The 25,611-nt window shown below is 35.7% G+C and overlaps 1 protein-coding gene and 1 long non-coding RNA gene across 7 annotated transcripts in view; both read left to right on the plus strand.

Moving 5' to 3' along the window:
* LOC123681141 (polypyrimidine tract-binding protein 1) overlaps positions 1–25,611 on the plus strand; it is a 592,501-nt gene that overhangs the window by 315,483 nt on the left and 251,407 nt on the right. The gene's annotated exons all lie outside the window — the stretch shown is intronic.
* LOC123681145 lies at positions 22,790–24,924 on the plus strand. Its single transcript, XR_006747643.1, has 3 exons — positions 22,790–22,907; positions 23,967–24,000; positions 24,664–24,924. It is a non-coding gene; the product is annotated as an uncharacterized LOC123681145 (long non-coding RNA).

The raw sequence follows: 25,611 nt of genomic DNA on the forward strand, positions 1-25,611 counted from the left end.
TGGTTTTGCCATTTGAAATAAGGAAGTAGAAGTCTGTTTCCGGTATAACTGGAAGTTGTGGAGATCTGAAAATCTTTTAAGGAGAAAGATCATTGTCTCGCACCCCAATTTTCAGCTTAAAATTATGATTAGTTTTTATGAACGTCTAATAGGACATCCTAGTGAATCACCCTGTATAGCTTGTTTTCTCCAAGGTTGAATAAAGGGGTGTTTTTGAAATCAGCCGATGTCCTCTGATGGCAATAATAACAGTATTCATTTGCCAGTTTATTCGTGAATATCCTTCCATATAAAATAATCACTTCAAGCTTCATAGAGAATTTCGTGTTTATCATGTCATTGAAACGATAGAAGAATATTTTTCCAATAGGTTATCACTGTTGGAAGAACTTTCATGCATGATGTACGTTGTTTAGTTTTTAAGATTTGAATTTTTCTAATTTGATCACTTAATTTTAGGTTTCTAATAGGGTAGAAACGACGAGTTCTAGATCATCAGACTAGAACTAGACCTCATTTAACTATTGAAACTTTTTGCCAACAACCCAACTGTATCTATTTTTCTTCAGAAGCAAACATTCATCTGGAAGAAAAAAACATTCCCCATTCCGTAAGTTTCAAACTGCAAGCAGCCTTCTCCAACAGAGGCGAATCGATATCCCAAACATCTGCATCAAAGTGGGAAATTTAATTGGTCGACTCTAAATAGTAACTTATCCCGAAAATAAATTCCAACAAAAAACTAATTACTCCGGATACACAGTAGCACATCTAGCCCCGGGTATTATTCTTGAAATTGAAAGCACACTCTGTGGATATCAAGAGCAAACCTCCTTTGCCTATGAAATTGGGAACTATTCCGTATCATAATTGCTTCATTAGCCGGTAACATAGTCTGGGATATTAAGTAACAGTTCCCCATTGAGCGAGACTTTGGATTTGTGAGTCCTTTTGTACGCGGGGAAGCGATCGTTCGGATGTCGAGTGTCCATTTCGTAATGGTTTGGAGTAATTTCAGAAATTGGTGGGTCGATCTCTGAACGTCATCTCTCGGATTTCGTCTTGTAATGCGTGGAAAGGAGGATAATTAGAGCGGTTGTAATTCCATTGAATTAATTGAATTCTGACAGGTGAACTATTTATTCGCTCTTGGTTACGGTTTGTTATTTCCAATGGAGAACGTCTGGAGGTGGAGATGTTGACCCCTACGATGTTCGAATCAGATTTTTTATGAAATAGATACTGAACACTTGATTAATTAAATTCATGTTTTTATTCAGGCCTATTCACGTTTTACTCTTATACATTAGTTTTTTCAACTCCTTTTATCAGAACACATATCTTCTTCCAAGTTTGTTGCCTCTATGGATTCTTAAATGGCATCTCTTGCATCATTCTGTAGGTATCTACTCCAATACTTGCCTTGGTCATCTTGTTTACCCATTCGTTTTTTTTTAAAGTTAACCACATTTGGAGCAAGAATTACTGAATATTTTGGTTGTGAAATTTCATCTGCCAGATGAAAGACGACAGTGGACAATTCCATATCTGAACTCAAAATTCAGAATTCAAAAGATATATTGAGAAGTGCTTGTAGAAATATTATTTCAATGAAAACGACTGTTGTGTTTGAACCCATTGTTTTATTGTTTCTATTTTAGTTTTACGGTTTTGCATAATGGTAATGTGAAATCTCTATGAATCATTGATCGAAATACTGAAATCCATTTCCACCAAAATTTCAGCGTTTCGATCAATAATTTATGGAGCTTTTTTGTACCTGAATCCATATAAAAATTTGAAATAACTCGAAATAAGTAGAAACTGACGAGGTTACACATTGTAATCCGCAAATTGTTAATATCTCAATTTTGATAAAACAAAAACTTGGAAAAGAAGTGGTTCTTATCATGATCTACTACCAATAAGTAAAGGCTGAAACAGTTCGATATTATCATCGTTTGTGGCCAGCGCGACGAAATGCTCTAGCGATCTGTTTCAGGAATGACCTCAAAAAAAAAAATCGATGAAACCCGAGTACACTCCAGATCATAGAGACCCAATCCCGCTATAATAAAACCACGATATTGCAGTTCCAGACCGACCCGCCGGTTTTCCCGAAGTGTGCCGCGATCCCGAATTCTTATGCCCACTTTACATCCATTCACAGGCCCCCGGGGCCTTCCCAGAATTCCCACGACCCCCTAATTTCCAACTGTGCCGAATTCGGGAAGGCGTAAATCAAAGTTTCCGGCTGGCTACCTGGGCCAGTTCCGCTTTAGGACGTTCGGGGGATCCCCCGCCCGATGTTTCTCCCCGTCTGTTTGAGGTATGGTCCCCGATGGGCGCTGGAGAATATCCCCCCCGCATTAAATTGTCCGTAATCTGAAATCCCCCTACGACGTCCCGTATAACTAGGACGGCTGGTGCGGATCTTGGACGGTTCGCAAATATTCCCCAGGTTCCGGTGGTTTTCCCGTTGATTGGCGGGTATCAGGAGTTTGTCAAGAGTTTGCGGACTTGGTAGCAAGCAGTGGGACGTGGAGAGACGCCTGGTTTTGGGAAAGGTGACCCATTTCAGATGGTAACCTTCTCAAGTTACGTATTGGTATCCTCCGATGTCTTTATGAAATACTTACCATCTGAAATGGGTCTCCGAGTCGAATCATATAGTTTGAAAGTATTTCCGGCTACAAATTTGAAAATAACAGACCTTTTGATAGTACGATATAGCTATATCTGAAGAAGCGGTCTTAGTCTATACGGATTTTTGAAAGGCTTTTGAAATAGTGAACATGGAATTCTGTTAAGGAAATTGAAGTTTATGTACGGATTTGGAGATAGGTTGACCTCATTGATGGAGTCTTACCTAATTGAGAGAGTATGTTCTGTTGAGATCGAGAAATCTCACTCATTTGAGTTATATGCTACATCTGGCGTTCCTCAGGGCTCTAACTTGGGATCTTTGATCTTTCTTCTGTTCATAAACGATATTCGCGATGATATAAACATTTCTATTTTGATGTTTGCTGATGATTCAAAGCTCTTCTGTAGGATATTCTCTATTGCTGATTGTGTTCGATTGCAGAAGGCGCTTGATGCTCTCAAATTTTTTTAAGTGCTATGCAATGTCATATACATACTACGAAAAATAATATGATTCTTTATAATTGTCGAGCCGATAATCATGTATTATCCCGTGCAACAGAGAATAGAGATTTGGGAGTGTTGTATGAAAGCCAATAATATTTTATTCCACACTTGGATCAACTCATTTCCCTGTCATGACTTCTTCATTAGAGCCAATTCTTTCTTCTCGAGCACCTTTCAACTATTGCTGTCAATTGAGCAAAGCCTGAGTAGTGATTATCAAGCCATTGCTTTGCTTGCACACTAAACAATGATTCATGTTCCACCATTTTTCAAACAAACAAATGTAGCGTAATAGTATATTATTCAACGAGCGGTAATGTACGTCATTACTCACGCAGATGAAGTTTGCTGTAATTCATCAAGTGAGTTATGACCATAACCGCAAGTTGAATATTATACTTCATCTACAACTATAACAATAAATACTAAAATACAAGAATTAACTTTCAATATCTCATTCCTTACTTAACTCTCCTAACTGTTCCAAACTTTTAACACGCATCCTTTGAAGCAAAAAAAAGTGATATAGCACTGAAGGTGTCATCTGTGCGCCAGGTTTGGGACTTATTGAGTGAACTTAACACAGTCCTATTCTATAGACGCATGAATAAAGCTCCCAACATCAAGTCCGTATTATTCTTGGAAATTTCCGAGAATTTTTCAATAAATTCGCTCTCCATATCAGGGATTGAATTCATTCAATAATGAAATCGAGTAGACTCGCTGATTGCATTTTAAAATCAAATTCGACTTTTTGTCTGTCTTATTTTTTTTCATTTATAGAGCTACTTGACCATTTTATCCATAATAGAACTCCCAAAATCAATATTTCTCAGATTGAATGGAAAATTCAGAGCATCCAATTTTGATGTTAAAACATCCCAGACCACCAAAAACTGAAACAATCTGACATAACATTTTTTTCGGAAACATTCTGAATATCCTTTTATTTCTAAGTCGATGACACATTCGAATTAAAATCAAAACGACAAATTTTCTTTTGAATACGGATAAAAGAGTTACATTCAACCTCAGAGTAATAAACATAGATAGAGGGAGCATTTCACAATAACAATAATAATGTTTATTGACTAAATCCTACATGATGTCATTTTCAGTAAGCAAATTTTGTCCCCAACTTGAACTATCAACTTTGACATGGAGTGCGGAAATGAAAACATATCAGTGATACGATATTTTATTCAATTCGCGAGTTTCTCCACAAAGAACGTACTTCTTTGTTCTATAGTGAATCAACTTTTCTTATTAACTCAAAATATATTGAAATAAATCCCTAAATATATCAGAAATTCAGAAAACTAAAATTCATGCGCTCCAATTGACGTGAAACAACCGATGACACTAGGTAAGCAAAAGTTGCCATAACTTGGATTTCAGCAGGTAGATACAGAAAATAGATATTCTGCTTATTATGATTCAACAATTAGGGAAAATATCGGATTCCAAATATTCAAATTTGCATATTTAATCGGGAATCACTCAAATAAATATATTTCATTCATTATAATATACATTCATAACGATATAGTAAAATTGTGGATTTGAAAATATATCACAATCCGACAACGTAATCTAACCATGTTAGGGACATGTAAAAATTGCGTATACTTCCTCTAACTATGTACATTACTCTATGAATACAACCAATAGAATTGATACAATTCTAGCGGTATCAATCCAAAGTCAGGTACCAGATTCTATCCCTCAAATCATCAATCCTAAAACTTCCCAGAGAAAGTAATCAACTACCACACTGATAGATGGCGCTTTCTCCTCACACACCGCCCCAAATGAAACAAACATATCGCGCCCACCTTGAACTTCTTTTTTATCACTCCACCGCGTCGCCGACCATAAAACACATTTCCAACTTTTTTATACAGCCCATCAAGTTAGCGCGTGCGGCGCTCATCAGGCTTTCTGCAGACACAACAGTTATAACTCAACATCCAGCGCCGGGGCCCCGGCCAAAAGTGCGGTTATGCCGCCCAATCCTCTGGCGTCCCGGTGACAGATCGCAGGGGTCACGCGGCGACATTCAATATCGGCCCCTAATTGATCGATGGAGCCCCCGGGGCCCCCAAGCCGCCTCCGCCGTGCTCTGGATCGGAGGATGTGGACGAGAAACAATCCGAGATCCGGGTTATCGGAACGTTTGAATATTTCATACTCTGTCGGAGGAGGCGTTGTCGGTCTGATTAGAGGGTTTTGGTGGGCTGATAGACGTAGACGCTCTTATTAATTGGGCTTCGATGGGTTTGTACTTGGCCTTTTGACGGCTTTGCGAATTATGCGATGATTCGAGAAGCTGACTCGAGTGCGTTCGGTTGAAGATTTGTTAGGGCTATATGGACCGAGAGCCTTGAAACGATGACGAAAGAGTCAGGAAATAGACTGAGGGTAATGTAGAGAGTGATGGAACATGCGATGAAGTAGAATACGAAAAAGAAAAAATTGCCACCCAGCTTCAATGCATTGCATAGTTTTTGAACACCCCCTTTTCTTTGAAGCCCCAAGCTCTCATTAAGTGGGCCTTTGCGGTGATCACCAACTAAGTTTTCCGACTAGTTTCGTATACCCGGATCCTTCGCCATTTTGCAACATGTATAATACTTGAATGCATTATTTCATGTTCTATTCTTTCGCTTGATTCAGTTCTTAATATTTCATGTATCGAGAATTTACCTCTTTGTGAAATGGACCAACTATTTTTTGAATGTTTTGAGTTCAGATATGCGAATATAATACCTATAACTTTTGTTGCTGATACCTTTTTGACCACGATTGAATGTTGCGCTACAATTTACCGAAGGTTGAAGAAGCTTCTTTTCGGAATGAAACATTCTTCTGGTGCCCGTTCTGAAAATGTCAGTTCGTGAAATATATTTCATACCTTTGTGAACAACTATCTTTTTTCTTCGATTTCAATGGTATTTGGTATGGCTAGTATGGATCCATCAAGCTAAGTAGCTTGACATTTTAACCAACTACTTGACCTGAAAATCAAGCTCGTGAAAAATTACATACTTGAGCTTGACTTGACTTGATTTTAAATATTTATTGCTTGACTTGATATCAAGCTACTTGATATTACTTGAGCTTGATATGCACGAGGCGCACAGCATATATTTCTGCATTCTCGTGCGCGCATAGACTAAATAAGGGGATTCCTTGAGCGCCGAGAGACTGAAGCATTCGCCAGTGTGAGTTTATTAGTAGTATCCTCACATTTCTATGAAATCTATTGGTAGATTTTGATAGGTTCAGAAATATCTTTCCAAACTTGGCCATTTAGCCAAGAACCTGCAATAGGTTAGGCGACAAATCTATAAGATGCCTCATGTGTTTAGATCCTGCATGGAAAATTATGAAATTAAACAAAGCCTGGAGGTTTCTCAATATTGAGAAACTTTATTTTTTTATTATTTGTTATGATTGATAGTGATTTAATTTATATTTCTATTTCAAAGAAGTTGATATTTTTGGTTCTTTTTTACAATGATTCTGATAAATAAGAGTGTTTTTTGCAAGGTTCCTTCTATTAGATTTGAGCTTGACTTGAAATCAAGTCAAGTAGTAACGCCAAATACATATTTTCGTTTCTCTTTTATATTAATATTGATATTAATATAAAAAATAAAGAACAACAACAAAGAATATTTTTGGCAGTGAATCCAAGTAATCAGGAGATAGTTCAGCTCTATTTCTATGAACCTATGAATTTCCGAATGAAAACACTCGACGTTTTTGATTAAATTTTAATACAATAAACTATTTTCCAAGCAGAATCATGTTCAATATATTATTTTGACAATTGAATCGATTGAATGCATATGTCTTGTGATATAACTTTCTCGAATATTTCACCAATATGTCGTAAATTGTCTGAAGGTGTGTCTGTTTCGCTTAAGAAAAACCTGGAATTAGTGTTTTCTTATGTAAATACGCAATATAAAACGCAAAAATGAAGATATGAATAATTTCGATTAAAATATTCCCTGTAATAACCGCTAAATACCAATTAGGGTTGGGGGTCACCTTGCATCGAGACCTTTAGATCTATAGTGGCCCAATCAGAGCTCCATCATATACAGTCTTCCACTTCCAGAGTCCTTATGAACTCCAGAAACTGGTGTTAGCTTTTAGGAGGTTTCATCCTCTCTCCTTCAAATTTCTCGTCTAAAGAATTTTTTAAGTTGGCTTGTAATCGCCTGGAATTATATGATCAAATGATCAGAGTTTTTTTTGCTCCCCACAGAATCTGCTCTCGCTAGTTTCTGATGACATCATCCCCATTAAGTGCTTTCTGTGAGGATTCCATTGAGGTGCAGCATATTCTGATTGAGATCCAGCCTTGCAGTATTATAACAGGAGCTTTTTGGAGTTATCTATCCCTAGAAGATTTCGAGTATTTCTCTTTCGGTTTCCTCTTCTCTTCTTTATAACTAAACACAAAAATATTATCTCTACAGAAAGGCAGCTAATGAAAACATCAACGTTATCCGATGTATCCACAGTTGTCACGTTCCCCTAAACACCGCGATAACGTTCACTCCCGAGTATTCGATACAAATGGGCGCCATCTATCCACCCGACAAAGGCATTACCTCGCACAACGGCCCTCTCTTCATAAAGCGCCTCACCTGATGGGCCGACCTGACATCAAAAATGATAAAATTTGTATAAAATAACGTTCAAGTGGCTGCATAGGCCGCCATTATTCGCACGTGCCTTCCTCCTGGAAGGCTTATTTATGTCGGCCCGTTATCTTCACGTCAGTTGAACGTCACTGATCTTTTCTTTATTGCCTTCGGCAAGATTGCCGGATAATGTTTCATGAAAGGGGAATGTTGCTGATACCTTTGTGTCAGGGGCAATACAATAGATGCGAAATGCGAATGACGTTGAGATGTATCGGCCATTGGTTGTAGATATATGACGATACTTCCGGCTAGATTGGTGGGCATATGTTAGAAATTGCTGCCAAGCGGTGATATGTTGTCGACAAGATATTGAACCTCCGTAATTTGATAAGAGACGTTCGGGATCAAGAGAACAGCGTTCCAATCCTATAGGATCATTTCTATAAATCAGTGTTGTGTATTTGCTGTTATTTGTCGTTTATTGAATGCAATGAAATTACTCTTCTCTTTCTCCGGTTGTGTAGAATAATCTATAAACTGCTTAATTTTAGGATTAACCATTCGAACTGGCGGTTGGCGTTCTAGGTCATCATTTATTTAGTTGACTGCATTCATAGCAAAGTATTGTGTTTTAAACTGAGAAAAATCTTCTTCTAGTATTCTCATATGTCAAATATCCTAGAAGTCAGTAACAATTTCACGAATTTCAATAAGATGAAGAATGAAAAGATTTCCATAAAGATGTTTATAGCTTATTTATTTCAAGAATGCTATATCAGCGATCCAAGGACAATATCGTTGCCAGACTGTCACAACAAATCATTTACTGATTACAAAACCGACTTTGGGATCCTATTGCCAACGTTTATAATTCATTAGAATTCATATAAATTCAATATTTCATATAATGCTCATAACCGTGTTAAACAAATACCAATTCTTGAAAGATCAAAAATCACTGACGATGCAGAACACTATGATACGAATTCGGTAGTTCTATCAGAAATATGCGTGAGATAGCGGTAGAGTTGAATATATCAGAAAGCAGTGTGTTCTCTACTCTACAAGAATAATTGTCCTTGAAAAAGCTGTGCTCAACGCTGATCAAAAGCAATAACGCATTTTTGATTACGAAAGCTGCTTGGAGCTACATATGCGTACAACTTTGCTTCCGCCGTTTTTTTCGAAATTCGTGGAAATGGCTTCTTGCGTCACTCCCAATGATCCTGCTGATTCTTGTTGCGCTTGACACGAATCTTGATCAAGTAATGCCTCCAATTCTGCATCTTCGAAAACCTTCTCTCTTCCCCTGCCATGCTGGTCTTCGACGTCAAAATCACCGTTCTTGAAGCGTTGAAACCACTTCCGGCACATTCTTTCACTAATAGCGACCTCATCATAGATATTCGAGAGTATTCGATGAGCCTCAGTTGCAGATTTCTTCATATTAAAGCAAAAAATTAAAACCTTGTGAAAATGAATCGTAAGCTGACATGTTTAATCGAGAATAATTTTTAGATGCCGACACAAATCGACTGATATTTCGATGGCGTTATGTTTACGAATACCTAAGCTTATTGTATGACATATGCGATCTTTTTATTTCGACTACCACTTACCGCTACAGCCTTTCATTGCAAAACGGTGAAAGCAAATTTGTACACCTAATATTTAAGTGGAATAATTAGGATTCTTTGAATTGTTATGTGACACTGAATGAAACTTGGATGTATCAATACACTCCTGACTCAAAGAAAGCTTCAGCTGAGTGGAAAGCAGTCGGTGAAAACCGTTAAAGGCGGCCAAAATCTCAAAACATTAGCTGACAAGGTTTTGACATCCGCATTTTAGGACTTGGATGGTATATTGTTCATTGATTATCTTGACAAATGTGAAACCATTGAATATTATATAACGTTATTAGATCGATTGGGTGCAATAATTCAATGAAAACGTCCTCAAATGTTAATGAAAAAAATTCTCTGTCACCAAATCAATGCTCCTTGTCAAAATCAGTGAAAACGATGGAAAAATGAAACCAAACATCTTAGTATCCAGATCCCCAGTAATAACTGGCTTTTACAGACCTTTAGAGGATGCTTCAAAAAAAATTTCGCTTAGAGAAGTGATTGGCGAGGTTTGAACCCTATTTCCAAAGTAGACACGAAGTTTTCTGGAGAAAAGGTATTGAAGAGTAAGAGGAGAGTTGGAATACATGTATTAATCTTGCAGGAGACCATGTTGTCGAATTTTTGAGGAAAAATATGTTTTACAATTAAGGTCCATGACTAGTGAAAGTATGTGCGTTTTTACTCCAAATAAAATGGGTTTGAATCGCCCGCTTACCTCAAAGTACGCATCGACCTCCTCAATCCTCTATATTTCTGCCCCAACACTTTAAATTTGAGACTGCTTAATATTATCTTTTGCAAGATTTTTCACACGATAGTTCGAATTCTTGATGATAAGAGATTTTCTGCAAGTTGTTACTTGCATCGTGTAAAAACGGTTTTCTGAAAAAGTTCACACATCCCAATAACATACCTTCCAACGAGGAAGCAAGGAATAGGGTGAGATGTTTCTAACTCTGGTCAGTTAGAAAACTCGACCCCCTTCATTGCCACAAAGGCAAATATAATTTAATTCCCCAATAATTCTTCGCAGTGGACTCCAAGACGCGTTGGTCTCCTTCCGGGTTCCATAACATATTTAATAGTGGCACCATTATCGGAAAGTTGGCCAAACCGAAAGTAGAAACTTCTTGGACCTAACCCCCCGAAAAGCATCAATAAGTTCCATCGAATAGAGCTCGGGGGACAAGCCGGAACCGCACTCCCGAAAATAATTGCCGGAACTCGTCCGGCAAACCCTCTTCTACCCCCCACCCCTCACCATCCGACATGATGGATTATATTCCGATATATTGAACTGAAACACAACTTTTCATATCAACGTCCGTAACATGCCCATTCAGGGAATTCGGGAATGATACATTCGTCTGCGAAAGTTGAAATTGAGTGAGTATCGGCCGGAATGGCTCGGAGAGGCGTATAAGTCATGCAACGGGATGTTCGAGGGTTGCTTCCGATCCGGGTTATGCCGTCGATAAATATTGATAAGAGGAATTCCGGCCGGTATTTTCAACACCCTCCGCGTGTATCGGTGGCTAAACTTTTTTCGCGCACCTCGTATTGAGATTTATAGAGGACGAAATGGATTGAAATGGACTTTGTCGCGATTCGATGTAGGTATTCGTTCTTTTTCAATCATTCGTAATATTCGTATGTTCACGTAGTTCTCCGAAATATACTTCGTATATTGAAACACTAGTATTGGATTAACCCGGTCTCTACTTGATGAAAATACATTTTAAATCGAAGATGAAATGACAGTTACTATACCTGGATGCTCCAAAACTCTTACGGCCGGTATTATAAAGGATAACCGACGGTTGAACCGGGTGTCAACTACCAAATTCCTTATTTCTGGTAAGGAATTTGGTAGTTGACGCAACGGTTGAACCGGGTGTCAACTACCAAATTCTTTATTTCTGGTAAAGAATTTGGTAGTTGACGCAACGGTTGAACCGTCGGTTATCCTTCATAATACCATCCCTAAGATTCTTGTGTTTGGGTTGAACTGTCTGTTCAACAGAACCTTTCGATGGTAAGTTCAATATTAAATTATTTCTTGAATCATGATGCCTCGCTTACAAACTCGCTCACCACTTTGGAACACCGTAGAAAAGTTAGCGATCTGTCTCTATTTCATAGATATTTTCATGAGCAATGCTCTTCTGAAATATCAACAATCGTTCCTCCTTTGGCAGTCTCTTCGAGGTTAACCTGTCAAGTTCAGTCTTCACACCCCTTTGCGGTCGCTTTGGAGACCTGCAGAACATCTCTTTTCAAAGACTCGTTCATCCAACGAACAGCAAGGCTCTGGAACACATTGCCTAGGGAGGTGTTCCCCGAGGCATATAACCTTCATAAATTCAAAAAGAACACCAATTCCTACCTTCTTTCCCTTGGTTCTCGCGATGTTCTCTGAACATTACAGGATATCTCCTTTCGCGGGAACCAGAACATTAAAAAAAAAAATCATGAACACGTAGCAACAATCGATCCTGATTTATCATCTATCGATGTGAAACCTTATGGTTTAATATTTGCCTTCAATCTATTGAAAGTGACAATGAAACTTGGCGTGCGGTTTGAAGTTCTCGAAATGTCTTCAACAAAAATCTAATCGTTGATCCTTCAAGGAAAGTTCCAGGTTTCAATATCCCTAGAAAAATGTTGTGTACTTTCAATCGATTCAGGCCTTTTCATGATCGTTGTAACGGTATGCTTTTCAAATAGTATTCTATTGAAAGCCCACCAAGTGAGTGTGGCAAAGAAGAAATCATTCACCACTTGGTGAATACTTGTTCAATTTATAATTCTCATGGTGGTTTTCAAGGTGTCCATTCAGTTTCATATACTTATTAGAATTGGTCGCTTACTTCAAATCAATATAATAACATTTATTACTCTTTTCTGGTTCTTTTCTTTTCTGTTTTTAAATTTGATCATAATATATGCTTCATCAACTTTTGGTGAAAGGGGGGATGAAAAAGATTTTGTTTGGGTGAAGAAGAATCCCTTCAATATGAAAATGTAAGCATATTGTGTTAACAAATACACAAACCAATCACTACATCATCTATACAGGAATTAATAATAATTTATTCGCTTCCTTGTACAAAGAACGTCGATATTTATCATCATAAATACCCAAAAATCAGATGATCAAACAAGTTAGCTCCATTATTTTCCATGTTATATTCATAAATAAAATCGTGATTGAATGCATGCAGGTTATCTATGAATAATGGTATTTGGAAACAGGTACGAACAGTAGGCAAATATGAATATTTGGAATGCTTATGCATTGGCGCTTTTCCCTAATAACGAAAACCTTATGCGTTCTTCTGAAAAACTACAAAATCCGAATTTCACATAATCCAAACAATAACATTCTTGAAATTCCACGTCTTCAAATATTAATTTTCCAAACATTTTCGATACATAATCCAACGTGTTCATATAAAACGTGAACTGACGGAATGAAAACTCTGCAACCATCAAACATAAATCTTTGAGTAGTCCAAAACTTGGGCACGAAATAAGAACCAGGTGTTGTTTTTCCCTCGGAGTAAGTGATGAAATTCGACAAATGTTTGCAATCTGCGTTATTGCAAAGTGTGGATAAGAAAATCCGAAAGTAATTAAAAGCTGTGTGCGAACATATATCAACAGTTCAAGTTCAAAACTTCCGGACAAGTTTCACTTTTGGAAGACCTGGGTGCGGCATCTCCCTTGTTTTGGCAGGTGAAGTTCAGATGGGAAAATCCCAATTTGGGGAGTTTTCGAATGCAGTTCCCCGAAATTAATCTCCTGAACGCTTTCTGCGTTCCCCCTTGGTAGGCGTCAGTATTTAAGCAGCAGCTTTTAATATCGGGTGTATATTACAGCATACAAATTATTGGATGCATTACGGAACGCTTTCATGATGTAATCCCTCAAAATTGCTTGGATTAAACGAGAAGCAAATGATGAAAAATCTTCTATACTTTGTTGGGATTCATCAATGGCTCTTTGATAGGGAAAAGTATTGCATGAAGATGCTCGTTATTTAATAGGATCGTTCGATAATAGTTATTTATAATACAAGTGCAGAAGGCATTGATATTCTTCCACGAGTTCAAAATTCAAAAACGAGCCACGAAGTGGCGACTTTTGTTATGAACGAGTGGAAGAATGAGCCTTCTGTACGAGTATTATACATTATTTTCTCTAATTCATTGCATTTTCATTGAAATTAATGAAATATTTCCATAAATATATTTTAGTGATTTTTGCATTGAAAAATGTTGTTTGGCAGAACTGATTTCTTTAAGGCAAATTGATGAATTGACAGATAAAGCCGTGGCGGAAAGTTCGGAGTACCAACATAGAATAATAAAATATAACCATGAAAACTGTGCGTTTCTGATATATTCTCGCACGATTTTGTTCTACAAGATGTGGAAGAATGAACGGAATAACCACAGAATTAGAGAAACACATATTTTTAATCTACGTTCAAATGTATTCAAATGAACAAGCCTTCAAAAGCTTCTGACTTCAGTACGTAATATTGTTGTTTCTTTTCTCAATGGCAAAACTGATGAACTTTCAAAGAACACACGACAACAAAGGAGAGCTCAAGAGATCTTATAAACGTAACATGACATTGATATGTGAGTTTGAACTCAAGTTACATCAACAGCAACCAAATTTTGCATTAATAGTCGTGGATGAAATTACCGAATGACAAAATGAGATTGATAGAAAAAGGAAAATATGCAGAATTACTATAATAACTGGGTGAGATAGGGGAAACGAGAAGAATTATCAAAAGTCAAATACATCATATACTCTTAGATAAATAACAGAAAAAATAATGAAAATTACAAATAGAGAAAGGAATATAACATAATGATCAAAACGACCTTAGAAATACTATCGTTTGAAGAAAAGCCAGAAGCGATCAAAAATAAAATGTCGTGAGTGAAATTACTAAATAACAGAAAAGAACATTTGATAAGATAAAAAATATGCAGAATTACTGGAATAACTCGCTAAGATATGGAAAAAAAGAGAAGAAGACAGGTGAATTGAGAAAAGTCAAATAAATCAAACACCGGATCGATGAACTTCAAAGAACACGAATTGACTTACAAATAGATGAATATAATATTCGAAAAATATTTAGTCTCAGTATATTTCCGTTAACGTGAAATATCCCTGGTCATAGAAGAAATGAAGGTAGTCTTTGATATTTCTGGATATTCATTTTAATTATAAACGACATTAACGTATAATGAACGATGATATAGTCACATGACATAAAACGGAAGTATACTCGTATTTCCTGAAGTGCAAGGCTTAGTTGACCACGATAACCATCTTAGTCTGTTCTATTTGCCTCATGATGATATCCCGCAAATGGCGCGATCGAACTGCCCATTACGAATTCATGGCAATAACCCTCAACATCAACCAGTGCCTGAATCGTAGGAAATGAATCTGAAAGCTCCCCGTACCCGATACCTTTCTGATCTTGACCCCAGCAAGGACATTGTATTCGGGGTTTTGATCATCAACTCGGCCAATATTCGCCATTAGAAACCATTAGTTTCTGTTTTGGTCCGAAGATTATAAGGGACACTAATTCCATTATCAAATATTCACCTCACTCCTGCTACGCTGTGATCTGCATATTGAATGAAGGACCCTCTTTCACCGGACTATAGGTGCCTTGAAGTGCTATTTTCCATTAGGAATGAGCTCATGAGTGGTCTGAGGTTTTTTTCGATGTTTGTTGAAATTGGTAGTTGAAGAAGAATCCTCGCGAAATATTTTATGATTGTATACTGTCAAATTTAGTATAGAAGATGAGTTTATTCTTTTCAGTATTGCTCACGAAAATGAAAACTATAGATTATGAAATAACTATTAATTTTTACGGTATTTCGAGTTATAATAACATTATCATTGATTTAAACTATGATTTATCTATTCATGACTGTTCTAATAGTAATAGGGTGTTTTTTAGAGCTTTAGAACTTTAAATTGCAATAAAACAACGATGGATTATTCGATTGACATGAATTTTATTTATCCGCAAGATAATCTTGTGGCATTACATTTCAAATATGATTTCTGGCATATGACCGCCACGGCTGGCTCGGATGTAGTCCAATCTGGACGTCCAATTTTCGATGACTTTTTCCAACATTTGTGGCCGTATATCGGCAATAACACGACGAATGTTGTCTTCCAAATGGTCAAGGGTTTGTGGCTTATCCGCATAGACCAATGGCTTTACATAGCCCCACAGAAAGTAGTCTAGCGGTGTTAAATCACAAGATCTTGGAAGACAATTCACAGGTCCAAAACGTGAAATTAGGCGGTCACCAAACGTGACTTTCAATAAATCGATTGTGGCACGAGCTGTGTGACATGTTGCGCCGTCTTGTTGGAACCGCAGCTCCTGAACATCATGGTTGTTCAATTCAGGAATGACAAAGTTAGTAATCATAGCTCTATACCGATCACCATTGACTGTAACGTTCTGGCCATCATCGTTTTTGAAGATGTACGGACCAATGATTCCACCAGCCCATAAAGCGCACCAAACGGTCAATTTTTCTGGATGTCACGGTGTTTCGACATACACTTGAGGATTAGCTTCACTCCAAATGCGGCAGTAGCTATTCAACCAGAAGTGCGCTTCATCGCTAAACAAAATTCGACGATAAAATGGACGTAGTGCGCGATACGTGTTCCGCACAGAACCATTATTTTCGAAATAAAATTGCACTATTTGCGAGCGTTGTTCAGGCGTGAGTCTATTCATGATGAATTGCCAAACCAAACTGAGAATACATCACTTGAAAGCTGTTAAATCGGTCGCCATCTTGAACAGTAATGCCAACTTAAAGTTATATACCTCGAAAGAAAAACCATTATAACACTCACATACTGATGGAATATTATAATTCTTTTGGAGAATATTGAAGCGGGAGAAATAACCCCCACTCCCAGATCTTCTATTGTGTGTTTTTTATCGATTTCAATGAATTAATTGCAAAATTTGATAGGAAAATACATTCGTATCTTCTAGTGGTCAAAATACAAAATTCTCACGATAGTAAATAAAATTTTTCATTCAAATTATCAATGAAATTTAGTCTCAATGAAAGCTATTATTACCTCGAGATCGTCCTCGAGAATAATAATCATCATTATTCATTGGTGATATAATCTACTCTTATTGATCATTAAGAACATAAAGGTTTCTTCAATCATTGGTCCATCAATAAATTCATTAATTCCAAAAAATAATAATAGGTTCGCTGAAGTAGGAAACTGAATTATTCGACTATTATCTCTTTGAGACAAAGACCGGTTGTCCTTATCATTCAGTACAACTAAGTTTTCAATCGCAAAAAGAGTAAGACCTTATGTATCATTCAAAAATGTAATTATCCGATGATCTACCTATATCATTTTCAAAGTTTATATTGACGTCTTCATCGGAAAATTTTCGACGTTTTTATTTATCTCACTTAATTTCATAATTTTGATATCATCATCCACTGTGATTCCACGCTAATGAATGAAATAGACAACTTGCATCCTACGTGTTGCGCCATAATTTCCGAGTAACTCTCTTCAATTTCTCCTCGACTTTTGTAGCACCTAAAGAACATTGTAAACGTAATAAAAGCCGTTGTTTCGGCAAATGTTGTTATTAACTTTACGCGTTATAAAAACGGTCGTTACACACCTTCGATTCTGAGAAAAAAATTGTGAAATTCCTGAAAGTATATACTGACAATTTTTCTTTTATGTGTCGTTTCGACGTGTACGTTGTTATTGAAGGAATTATTATAAAGATTATATGGTGTAGAATAGGCTATTACGTGGAAAATTAAATTTTTCATTTAAGCCATGACATGGGATGTAACTTGAACGTTTCAGTCTGTTATGTGGATGAAATGAGATCAAGTATTTAGCGCCGTAGATTTTATTCGGCCATAAAAAATACTACGGAAGTTATGAAATTGTGGTTATACCGGTATAAGGTGAATTGTATGAGAGGATGAGCTACTACCACCTTAATTTTATCATCTTTTATTATATTTCGGATTTTCAACTGAGACTGGAATCAAATCAAATTTGAATCAAATGAAAATCTGTTAGCCATAATCACCTTTTTTTCTTCCTTTCGGTTCTGCATTTTCGTTCTGAGAACTAACAGCTTTAAGAAGATGACGATCATACGTTACACATGATTGGCTTTCCTATATAGAAAGCAGCTACACAGAGAAATGCATCATTCTAGGTTCGTTCTGATTTCATCGTAGATTTTAGATTTATTCATCACTAAAGTTAGATCCAGACTATGTTTGGGTAAGCATAATGTCTGCGTAAGTTTGAGACATGGTGAGAGTCAAGACCATCAATATTCTTTTGAAAGGCAGATGCACCTCTCTGTAAGCAGAAAACCGTCGATGTTCTTCAAAGACAACATGACCAACGTGAGTTACATCCAGGGGAAGGTGGATACAGATGTTCTATCCTCTTTGGAAGGGTATATGCATCACTCTGTTGGAATTATGGTATGAGGGGCTTTTGCTTATGGAAGCAGGTCTCCATTTAATGTTCATCAGTGGCAACTTGACCGTCGTTCGTTACATTCAGGTGGTGGAACCCATTTTCTAACAAGATAATGCGCGACCACATATAGCATAAAACGTTGGGACATTTTGAAGACAATTAGTTGCCTTGGTCCTATTGATCGCTTGATATTTGATCCTTTGAAAAGGTCTGGAACCTTATGGGAAGAAGATTACTCAGTGTACAATGTACACCATCCCATTTTAGTGTTCCTGTGCTGGGAGCCTAAGACATCGTGCAGTACCGGTACACAATTTTTTTACAACGATTTCTGAAGTTTTGTTCAAACTTTAACTGAACCCTAAGAAACCTTTATTTCAGAAATTATAATCTAAGTGGAAAGACTAACAGGCCGAAAGCCTGAAACAAGTGTCTTCGGTTAGCATTTATCCTTGAGGGTATGTCCTCATTCTTTTTCCTTGTATTATAATCTATATCTCTCAATGTACAAAATTGTATCTAAATGTATCTAAAAATTTCTCCAGATTGAATCCTTATTTTTCGCGTGATATTCGATACCATCCGAAGTGCTGAAATGAACGGAGTTGGGAAAATTTCACCCCAAAGTGACAATCTCAGATTAACACCCAACCTTTACTGTTTTTCGAACAGATTCAAAGTACCCATTCTGTCGTGGAAAAATCATTTATGTCACCCGAACGCCCTCCAAGGTCCCAAAAATAACATCGGGATGGCTGTAACAGAAAACAGAGTCTGGAGCGGAGATAAGGGATAAGTAGTTGGGTTTTTGTTATTTCCCGGGCCTGGTGTTTTATCTGAGTGTGTTCAACGAGTAGACTGGGACGAATTCCTCATATCCGATCGACTGTAAAAGGTTCTTTCATCGTGAATCATATCGAGTGTCTTATGTTGCGTTTCCTGATTGTTGTTCCGGAGGATTGAAGATTTGGCTTAGAGGATACTCTGATATACCGACTATTTAAAAACCGACAGAACCTTCGAGTTGATGGAGAACAGTGGAAATGCTTGACTATGAAATTTACCAAGCGATGCTTCATTCGGAATTTCATTCAACTCTTGGTATCTTTTGAATTGTTTCATTGTAAATGTGATAGTAAAAGCTGTTTGGAGTGAAACAGGTATCAAGTTTTCAATCGAAATTTCATATGTATATACATAGTTCGTATGCTTTTTCATTTTGAAATGATGTATTATGCCCGCCACTCACGAAGCGTTTCTTCAAGCGTTTGGTAGCAAGCGTCGAAGAGATTCCAGTCACACAGCTCGGGACACGGCCGTACGACTGTAAATCAGAGTATGAACTTGACTGCCCGACTGGAATCTCTTCGACGCTTGCTACCAAACGCTTGAAGAAACGCTTCGTGAGTGGCGGGCATTAAGGAGAACTCTCATCCGAAATTTTATTCAATTTTATTTTGTAAATATCTATTTTTTTGGTGCATATATTTTCTTATGTTCTCATTTTGGTGGAAGAGCTAACACTTCAAAAGAAATGAACTAAACTGAATCTTGCCCTTCGCAAGATATGTTATTGAATTCTCATTTTATTGTACATATTATTACATTGTTTTCTTCAAAGAAGAAATCATATATAACGAAGTTAGTCGAGTATGCTGAATCGAAATGGATACCAAAAAATCCAGAAATTCATATTATGAAAAATATATCAAATTAATGATCGGAAAGAAACATATTCCAAATTTGTAAGTGTCTATATCACCTAACAACCTAACACGTCTTGTTCTTATCTTGACATTTAGCAGGTATAATAAAATAGTATATTCTAAAACAAGTTGTAGTATGGGCTTCTATTCCAACATTAATGCAAAATTCGGAAACGAGCGACAAAGAAGCGAGTTTTCGAACGCATGACTGTTGGAATTGCCTTCTGCAACGAGTATTAGACGATATTTTCTCTATTTCAGTCAAGTTTTGTGAAATATTGTCGAAATTCAATGCAAAATTCACATTATACAGCCTAGTGATTGTATCTTGGCAGTTTGTGTGACTGTTACAAAAATTGACTGATTATGGAATTTGAATCTGAATCGTACGTTTCGAATTTCGAAATAATTTATAAATAGGCATTAAATTAGTCAATTATGTCTGGCGAAATCGATTTAACACCACCAGCATCAGGAGAAAATGCGAATAATGTTGCAAATCATTTCACTTTATCCAAATTGTATTATATTGCCAATAGACGTGTGCTGAAATTTGATAGGATCGGAATAAAATGTAGACAACCACAAAACGAAAAATATAACTGAACACAATGCTATAATGAGTTCATTTTAGCTTTGTTTTCAGTACTATAATGAACTCATTACGATACTGAAATAGAGAAAATGTATTATCTAAAATATTCGGGACAGAATTGTTTCAATATTGATTAACAAACTTTTGTACCATTCAAAATTTTGCTCATTATGTTTATACATAATAACGAAGCAAATGGTGATGCTTGTAATTCACATTACATAAAACCTACTGCACAATTCTATTGAAGAGGCAAAATGTTGAACTAACCTCCAGTTTTTCACCATGATTCTTTCATTTCATATCAAAAGTTTCACATTCGCATCGGAAGTATCAACTTCCCTAACTTTTTCATTGGTTTATAGCCACACTTGTGATTTGAAGTTCTTCCGGGTAACGTTCCTACAAAATTTCATCCTGGTTCTGAGAATACGATTTTACGATTGGATTGGCGTTGTTAGCTATTGTGATACAGAGACGCGAACGGAATAAATAACAAGATCCCAGACAGGCATGCCAACATCTCTACAGTCATATTCTATCAAACCGTATCTTCCGACGATACTTCGATATGATATAGGCTTAATGGTTGTGGGCGGCAATCGAATTTGATCAATGGATGGGATAATGTTGTATAACTATCGTTATTTTCTTTTCTATTGTTCTAAAATCTGGACCGTCATGTTGAAATTATGATGAGTTAATAGTTTTATCGAAACCTAGATACGATAGATGTTATTTATGTATTGTAAAGAATGTTTTCAACATACACTGAGAGAAATTCATATTTTCTTATTAATAAAGCACTTATTTGGAGGTTATTTATTCACAACTATTACAACAGATTTATATTTAATATATTCATTAATAGTTAAATTATGCATTGAAAAAAGTTTATTAATACAGAATGAAATATTTGTTTACAAGGTATTTGATAATATTTAATATATTTCGGTTATAAATAATTTATATGAACTTACGTTATCTCCAAAAATAACATAAATTCATTATCAACAAATTTCAAACTGGTAGTTACCGAACATTTGCTATTTATAAATAAACTCTCACAAGAATTCAATAATTTATTCAATCAGAATATAGGATTTATTAATGATTAACAAACTAACATAACATTCCTGATAACCATATAATGGTCAGTTTTGATATTGAGTCTCTTTTTTCTAATATCACACTTGATGCCGTATTGAAAAGTATCGTTTCACATTGGGATTCTATAGAGCCACATTGCACCTTGAAGAAGGAAGAATTTTTGGAGTGTGTCAAACTTATGTTCGGAACCACTTATTGCCAGTTCCAGGGACGTTTTTTTCTGCAAATTAAAGGAGCTCCTATGGGAGGAGATGCTTCTCCCATTATTGCAGATATGATTGTGGACGATTTGCTTGATAAGGCCTTTGAAGCGTTAAATTACACTCCCATCGTTATTAAAAAATACGTGGATGATTTGTTTTGCATTGTACGAACAGATTTACTCATCAGTGTTGTTGACACCCTCAATGCTCAAGATCATAACATAAAATTTACTTATGAACGAGAAGTAAACTCCACTCTAAACTACCTAGACTTACAGTTAACACGCAGTGATGATGACAAGGTGTGGACAGATTGGTATCAAAAACCAATGGCATCTGGTCGTTACCTCAACTTCAAATCTTCACACGACTTCAAATATAAAATCAACCTCATTATAGGATTAAAAAGTCGAATAGAAAAGTTAGTGAGCCCTCATCTATTGCAGTCTAGCCTCCATAGATTACGTCACCTCCTCCTTAAAAATTCTTGTCCTGCTAGACTTTTGAATAAATGTTTGTTTAACAACTCTGGTCGTATTACAGGATCTGGCTCAAGGGTGATACATGATAACCTCCCATCCATTGATGAGGAGAGTCCAGTTGTTGCAAAAAATTCTTCTCTATTCCTTACCATCCTGCCATCACACCTTCCATTATAAGAACTTTTAGAAACCATGTACCAAACAATCAAGATATAATAATTGCTGCACGCATGCATTTACTTTGGGTAAATATGTATTTTCAAAAATGAAGGACAAAACACCAACATCCAACAAGTCTGGAATAATTTACTCCATAGATTGCATGGAAATTTAAATATTAGAATAAAGGAACATGTTAGAGATTGTACAAAAGGGAGACAAACCACTGGATTATCTAAACACATATATGAAACGGGACATACTATGAAGTTCTCAGAGGCTAGGTGCTTAAGATCTGAGCGAAACAAATATAAAAGAGAGTTTTTGGAGGCGGTTGAAATCATGAGCCATGAAACAAATTTGAATATCTACTCAGATTTTAATGGTATTAATTCCATTTATTGCAACATCGTTCAATTGATAAATATGAGTCAAACTAGATGTGTCTCTTGTCTTTGTGTTTTTTCTATGTTTTCAATCTTTGACATTATTCGTTCATATGTCTTTTAAGATTTGACTAGTTTGATTCTGTTGTTAAGATCAAGTGAAATATAGTTATTCCTGCCAAATTACATATTATATATGAACATTGTAATAATTTTAACTTTTAAGACTCACATTGATGTAAGTTATGCTGTGTTAATTTCTGTGTGTTTTTTACAAACTATTAATATAAGTTTGCGTAAATAAATGAAGTGTAATAATGAATGATGATTATTGGTGGGATTTCATATGAATTATTTATTTCCATGAAACTAATATTTGTTTGTCCATATATCCAATGAATGATTTATTAACTATAATGCATTTTCGATAATATCAAATAAACTATTCTCTCAGTGTATTTCGCGAATAATCATCATTAATTATCAACGAAATAGAATTATATTATGAAGCAACAAAAAGTTTAGTAGGAAGTTCAACCTGCCTTAATTTTCGAGAGATCGTTTTCCGATTCATTTGAATTATGTCTATATCATTTCGGCACGATGTCTTTAAATTCACAATTTTGAGCCAATAATGGTATGAAACGATAAGGCTTCCACTCAAATTTAATTCTCCCCGTTTCGCAATAAACACAATAATTCTCGAACGAAAAATCTTCGAAAATCTAAATTATCAGGATAGATTTGGATCTTGAATACTGCTGTTGAATCCGTTAACTGGCAAAATCCCACGAAGGATTTCGCAAATATCGCTGTTCGAAATTTTATTTTCCTGGTAATTAAAAAACTTCGAAACTCATGGGTGAATATATGCTAAGAAACTCCTATTCCTTGAAAAGAGAAAAAAAATCTAACGGAACCCGAATTTTTATTATCTGAGTTGATAATCTAGTACTCAGTTGAAAAAACGATCAAGCTTTAGGTTTTGGTTCGTTAAACATGCTTTATTGATACGTTTTAATGATATTTTTTGAGTGGTTCATGAATAGAGCAATTACATTTTTGAGCGATAGTTTCAAAATCGAATGAAACTCAACATTCAATCTTCGGTAGATATAGAAAAATATATTAAAGTTATATATTATAACTTGCAAACTACCCATTCATTTGTAAAATACCAATAACATATTGGACATTGATCTTTCTCTGGCAATTTTTATAAACAGCACACATTTTTTCCTAAAATAAAATTATATTTTATCAACATCATAATAATTTTGTTTTGTTTTTGTTTTAGGTGAGTTGACTTGAACATTGTTCTCTTGTTGATGGTGAGTGAAAATGCTAATAGTATAGTATTGAAAAAATATAAGGGTCATTTCTGAAGTGAAGGGTTTTTCAATGAAAATGATACAATTTGAAATAGTTATAATGGCAACACTGTGTATCGTTTTTTGACATTTCTGATGTCATTTGTGTCCAGACATCATGTCATTTGATCATGGAAAGATACACTCTCCAAATTTAGAAATTTTTGAATTCTTAAATAAAAATCAGTACTCATTTGTGAATTCTGATAGAAATTTGAAAAGAATTCATGACCGACATTATTGAGTTAATCGACTTAATTTAAGTTAATTCATCCTATTGAAGACACATTTGAAAGTGATACCAAGTTCGGGTGAGTACTTGGCACTGGCACGCTTTTATCGTGTATAAAAATCAGTTTTAAAAATTGTCTACAATATGACGAATAGCGATTAAGTGAAAAATGTCGTCCATGAATTCTTTTTCAATTACTTTCACTATTCACAGATGATCACAGATTTTAAAAAACAATTCAATAATTTCGAGACGTTGTTGAAGCATGTATCTTTCCATGATTGAATGACATTAATCTATTGATCACAAATGACATAAGAAATGTTAAAAATATACAGTGTTGCTATTTATTCATTTATTTATTTATTTAATACATATACAATGTTCTACAGGTTTAAACCCAACTACAGAACAAGGAGCATAAGAAAACTAATGTTACATATTCTGAGAAAAAAAAATAACAAAAAATGCTCAGTCAGTCAAAATAATGAGATCTGATATTTGAAATGGAACAATTAAAAATATCCAAGTGAGAACTTACAGTATTACAGGCATCACACAAATTATAAAGAGGTGAATACTTCAATGTATTCGTACGAGGTGTCGGCATATAACATTATTGTAGGAAATCCAATTATAAATTTATGATAATATGTCTTTGAATTATTGTTGACAATGACAACCCTTAATTACTATGATCGATTATTCTCAAATGGTTGCAAGTTAAGGAGAAGGGCCATTCAAAGTTATAAAGAAATTTGCCGGTTAGGCTGAATCAAAATTATCCAGAAATTATGGAGAATATGTCAAATTAATACTAAAGATCGGAAAGAAACATTGAAAATTTTATTCTTGTATATGTTACCCATAACACAACACGTTATAACCTTGAGATTTCTTACGCATTTTGCTTTATAGAAAGCAGATATGAAAAATGTTTCATTATTTGAAATATTCAGGATGTTACTATTTTCAAAATATAATAAACTGGATTACTACAACAAGAACTTCATGTGAGTGTTAGGAACTCCTATACAAATTGAGAAAAATACTGTTCGAAATGAATAATCCAAGTCCGGTGAAATTTTCAGTAGCGCTTTTGAAATTTCCATATTGGACAATGCCTACCGGTGCAGAGTGATGTCAATGATAAATCCAATTAAACAGGAATTTTTATTGGGTAGTGCATGAAACCTTTTGAAACATCGAAATATAAACTCATCAATATCAATGTCATACCCATTTCAATTTGGTCATTGGGTTTTGCGGCCTGAGGCTGATACAGTTCAAACAACTGCGCTCAACGAGTTTTATTGGAATCTCGTGTAGACATATTTAAT

Source organism: Harmonia axyridis, chromosome 5 (genome assembly GCF_914767665.1).
Source record: "Harmonia axyridis chromosome 5, icHarAxyr1.1, whole genome shotgun sequence".
NCBI lineage: Eukaryota > Metazoa > Arthropoda > Insecta > Coleoptera > Coccinellidae > Harmonia > Harmonia axyridis.